Source organism: Pantherophis guttatus, chromosome 2 (genome assembly GCF_059756535.1).
Source record: "Pantherophis guttatus breed Tessera chromosome 2, ASM5975653v1, whole genome shotgun sequence".
NCBI lineage: Eukaryota > Metazoa > Chordata > Lepidosauria > Squamata > Colubridae > Pantherophis > Pantherophis guttatus.
This window is the reverse complement of record NC_142064.1, coordinates 111987963-111993479: the sequence shown is the minus strand read 5'-3', so window position 1 is coordinate 111993479 and position 5517 is coordinate 111987963. Positions and strand designations below refer to the sequence as shown.

Sequence of the window (5517 nt, the reverse complement as noted above, 5' to 3'; positions counted from 1 at the left end):
GAGCTCTCTTATTTTAGGCATTCAAATTCAGACCTGCCTTACTGAGAGCTGCTCTGATGCTATCCCTCTTATGCTATCCCTTGATCCCAACTCGCAGCTTCCCCCCTCTCCAGAGGTGGGTTTCAGCAGGTTCTGACCAGTTCTGGAGAACCGGTAGCAGAAATTTTGAGTAGTTCGGAGAACCGGTAGTAAAATTTCTGACTGGCCATGCCCCCATCTATTCTCTGTCTCCTGAATCCCAGCTGATCGGGAGGGAGTGGAGATTTTACAGTATCCTTCTCCTGCCACGCCCATCAAGCCATGCCACGCCCACCAAACCACACCTACAGAACCGGTAGTAAAAAAAAATGAAACCCACCACTGCCCCTCCCCCTGTTGAATATGGGATGCTTACAGCCGTGGTGGGATTGAAATAATTTGACTGGTTCTTCCTAATGACTGGCGGGTGGGCGTGGCTGGGTGGGTCATGTGACTGAGTGGGCAAACTCTACATCACTCGTGGGTGGTGACTGTATGGGCCAGGCAGGGTTGGGGAGGGAATCTTGGGGTCTCCGGTGGGTGGGGCGGACCAGCACCCAGCTTTACCGACAGCGGTTTTGGAAAGGGCAATTGTGAACTTCCACCTGCGTCAAGCTAGACTGGGGAGGGAGAGCACAAGCAGCAGGAGGAGGGAAGCCAAGCAAAGGGGCGAGCAAGGGGCGTCTGCAGCACTCCATCCCGCTGCCTCTCAGCTTGCCTTGCCGCGCTGAAGAAGCACCAGCACAGTGCGTCGGGATCACCTCCTCCCCCATGCCTCTGCCTCCACCTGCTGCCGGTGTCAACAAGCAGAAGCCCCATGTCCAGAAAAAGAGAAGCGAAAGTCATGCTGCCAGCTGTGCACAGTCTGCTCCATCTCCTGGCTAGGAAGGCGGAGGGCGGAGCCATGCACAACGCTCACAAAACCTTTCCCACTCCTGCTTGGTTAATGCGCAGCTCCTCGCCTTCACTGTCGCTCCCCCTCGCTTGCTCACAGAGCCCTCGCCGTCCTCCACTTAACCTGGCCCTCCTTTGGCTCCGTTGCAGCCGGAAAGGAGGTCGTACTTCACTTTCAGCGCACAGTGCTCTCCAAGCACGGCTGCGCTTGAGTGGCGTAGGCAGTGCTTCCACCCAGGCTTGTGTGCCAGGCAAGCTCCAACTCGCAGAACTGGCAGAAGCAACATGTTTCAATTCCTCAGACGCTGCATTTTTGGCACACGGCAGGATTCCGAGGAGCGTCATCCTTTTCTGCACAGAGAGCTTATTACTGGTAGTGAGGGCTTATGGAGGGTGGAGGAACGCTTTTCATGGCAACTGGCTTAAGAATGCTGGGTGTGGTAGAAGAGAGAGAGAAAATCTCTTGGTTCCTGTGCGTCTTTTCACTTTTCACTAAGTTTTAAGTGTGTGTGTGTGTTTGTGTGTGTTGGGGAGCGGAGCTCTAAGTTGATCGCTGTGTATTTTCAGAACAGCAAGAAGACTGAGGAAGAGCTGTGCTACACACACACACACACACACACACACACACACACACACACACTCATACATTTTCACTTAGTGAAAAGTGAAAAGAGGTGCACAGGAATTAAGAGGATTTCTTTCTTCTCACCCCCCCTCCCCCGCACTACGGAACAGTCCTTTCCTCCCCCCCCCCTTCTGCAAAGGAGACACTATGCATGCCTCCAAGCTTGGAATAGCAGTATTTGTGCTGCCTCAAGAAGCAGAGATGCTGGAGAGGCCGGCAAGCAAGGCCGGTAGTTGGTCAGGGCTCTGGGTCCACCCACCTGCCTGGTCAGGTTGTGGGGAGAGCTGGGCCTGAAAGACGGCTGAGCCTCACCATGTCCCCCCCTTCAGGCGGCCCTTTGGCCAAGTGTGGCAGGTCTGGAGATGCTGATCTCCCTCCCACACCGTCGGCCTTACCTTCTCAGGCCAGGTGAGGAGTGGCTGGCTGGGCCTGGCAGAGAAGGGGTGAGGGGCGCCCACTTACAGGCCGCCACCCATTAAGAGGGCACCTGGGTAGCCACGCAGCACCAGCAGCAGCTCACGGCACCGCACAGGGCAGCTCATGGCACCACACAGGGCCCGGGCCTGCTTGAGCCCCTCTTCACAGGAGCTCCCAACGACACCCCTGGCCTCCTTAGGGTACAGCTGGCTCCGGGCGCTAGACTGGCCCCCTGCGAAGCCCATTGTCTGCCGAGGACCCCAGCCATGGCCTCACCCACCGCCCACTAAGGCGTGCCTGGACTCCCAGTGATGATATGGGTCCTTCAAGCACCTAGCTTGGCCACTTGTTTAGTAGCTCCAGCCCCTTGCTCTGAGTGCCTTGTCAGAGCTGCCTTGGGTTTTTACCTGCCCGGATGTCACTTACTTGGAGGGGGGCAGGGGGCCGGTTAGAGGAGCACCGAGATGCCAAAATGGCCTTAGGAGAGGCCGGCCGAGGCGAGGAATGCCAGGGAGGGGAGGGGCGAGGGGCAGGGGCAGCCAATGGTGGAATCAGCCAGTTTGCCGAACTGGGCCCAAAGTTAACAACCGGTTCATCAAACGGCCAAACCAGCTGAATCTCACCTCTGGCTTACAGCAGGCAATGCATGGCATAGCAGGATGACAGTCCTGACCTAGTCCCCAAGCTTCTAAGAATGGTGTCACTATTAAGTGCAGATATTTGCATTGAATAGTACAAAAATTCATGGCTCAAAGCTGAACTCCTTGAGAATAAAGGTTTTCTGAAGAGCCAGGAATTTCTCTTGGATAGACCATTCCTCGGGAATTAGAAGGATGAGTTCTGGGTGTGAGTCAAGCCGACTGTTACCTTTACATGAACACTCAGATGGATGACAGACAAAAGCTGGAAACAAGCTCTGTTGTAGTCTTCCTTGTTTCTATGCAGTCTGACTCCTGCATTACTTGCTGAGTTGCTCCTGCATTTTGGTCTGCCTTCTTATTATTCTTTAGATTTGATCCTTTGAATACTGGCATCTTGTAGTTTTGAACCAGGATTGGATTTGGAGTATTACACCCCAATTGTTTTCTTCCTATCAGATGGCTTCTGAGTGTCTGTTTTATGTTTCTCACTTACACTCTTGGACTGGGCCATGGCAGAGATCCTTATCCATGGCTCAGAATGCCTTTGTGCTTAAATAGAGTAGATATCACTAAATACTAAAATAAATGTTCAACTGTAGTTGAATTATGAACAGATAAAGAATACCATAGGGAATGCCACAAAAGGTTATCCACAATGATTTCATCAGCCATATGTACCTCAAGGTTTTATGGAAGTAACTCAATTGTTTTGTAGCAAATTGATATTTGCACTACATTATTTCCATGCTATTTGACAATGCTGAATGCACTTTTTGCTTTGTTTTTTGTCTCCCAGGTCTCAGTTGAACGTGGAAACGTAGGAAAAAGTAATCAATGCAACTGATGATGTGCAAGAAAGCCACGGGAGAGGGCTTAAGAAGGATACATTCGAGGAAGCAATTTCACTGGATATTCTGTCCCTGTCCCTATGCAATAGTAGAAATGCCAGCATCAAATAAAGATGTATTAAGCTTTACTGATAAAAAAAATCTATGAAACAAATAACATGAAAAGAAAGCCTGTTGAAAGCAGACATTTTAAGTGCTTACATCATAGAAATGGTGTCAAGCTTTAAAAGGCACTTTTACTGTTGCAACTATTATCACTTCTCAGCTTGTCAACAAACTATGGGGGGAGGAAAGGGGGTGATAGAATTTAAGCTCATCTTTGCTGATATGATGTACTCAATAAAATTTTGCATTAAGAGATTGGATCGTCTCAGCCATGTTTGCTTTGATTGGGTTCGTCAGTTGGAACATTGACATTAAACCAGATCTATTAAAATTAAAACTGACAAAGGAGTCCTGGGCTCCTGAAACCTATTCTGTTCCTTCCAGAAGAACTGTGAAGATCCAGGAGAAGATGTCTGGAATGGAACGTAAAGGGGAGCAGATGGCCAAGCCTGAGACAGCCATGGTGAAAGAGGTCCTTGCTGCTGCAAAGGTGGATTTTGGCACCCAAATGGTGGTGACCCATTCAAATGGATGGCTGGAGAAATCTAAGTAGACAGCAGGGTGGGTAGAGATTGTGGCAATGAGGAGCTGTAGTGGAGTGTGGTACCGAAGGCATCTGAAGCCAAATTCCCTCTACTTCCCCATGGAGCGACATTTACCTGGTACCCGAGATGGAGAGAGAAAACAGCAGCAGAGTGGGAAGAACCAGTGGAGTGGAGGTACCTACCGTGTTTCCTCGAAAATAAGACCAGGTCTTATATGTTTTGGGCCACCAAAAAAGGCATCATGTCTTATTTTCCTGGAGGTCTTATTTTTTCCTCCCAATACTGGAAGGCAGGGAGGCAGGAGCTAGCTGCCCCTCACGCCTCCTTGCCTAATGGTCTTACCAGCAGTTTGGTCCGTGAAACAGCTGATCTGGTGAGCTGTTGCTGGCTCTAAGAAGTGCAGCCCCTTTTGCAGCCAATTGAGGCTGCAAAATCAGCAGGAGCCACCACACGCCTCCATGAAACAGCTGATCTGCAGGTGCACTCCTGCCGCCAGCTCCAAGAAGTGCGGACAACTTCATGAGATTTTTTTTTCCTTGAAAAGTTGGAAGGTCTGAACTATTTTTTTTACCATAGTCCCATAGACTACTTTTTTGCCCTGCACGCGCAATGGAGAACAGAGCTGGAAAGCAGGTTAGTGAAGGCATGTGACTTCCCGTGTGTGTGTGTGTGTGTGTGTCTTTTCACTTTTCACTAAGTGTAAGTGTGTGTGTGTGTGTGTGTGTGTGTGTGGTGGGTAGCGGACCTCTTCCTGAGTTTTCTCGCAGCTCTGAAAATACGCCGTGATCGCCTTATCTTTCACTGGTTGTGTGTGTATTTGCTGACAACTTCAAATTGCACTCTTCTCCCTCGGAAAGAGCTTCACTACCCACCACATGCACACACACATGTTTACACTGAATGAAAAGTGAAAAGACATGGAAAAACACAGGAATCAAGAGGTTTTCTCTCTCTCTTCAGTATTAACGGTATTTGTGCTGTGCCAAGGGGTGGGCAGGCTGGGGATACAGCTAGACACCGTCAGCCCTGTGTATGCTTGCCATCTCTTGTGCTGGCCATGCCCATCTCCCTGGGTTTATTTTCAGGGTAGGACTTATATTAGGCCTATCCCCCAAAAAATCAGGCCAGGGCTTGTTTTTGGGTGGGTCTTATTTTCAGGGAAACATAGTAGCAGCCTGCCACAGTCCATTGGTCAAGCAGCTGAGAGAGACTTTCATTGGAATGGAGTTGTGGGAAGCAGAACCAGCATGGCAGACAGCCCAAGCTGCTGGAGCAAGATCCAGATTTGGTGACTCTCCTGCACCCGTTGCCTCAACCCTGGCCAAGGATGGGAAAAGCCACAGCCCCCCTGGGCTTCTGTCCTCCAGCCAGGTTTGGCCCCAGGGTAAGGAGCCACGGGACCCCAATGAGTGGCAGCCCAACTC

The 5517-nt window shown here is 50.5% G+C and overlaps 1 long non-coding RNA gene across 1 annotated transcript; it reads left to right on the top strand.

The window, feature by feature from the left end:
- Positions 1 to 540: 540 nt before the first annotated feature.
- LOC148115264 (uncharacterized) lies at positions 541 to 3804 on the top strand. Its single transcript, XR_015732346.1, has 2 exons — positions 541 to 1285; positions 3392 to 3804. It is a non-coding gene; the product is annotated as an uncharacterized LOC148115264 (long non-coding RNA).
- Positions 3805 to 5517: the final 1713 nt, after the last annotated feature.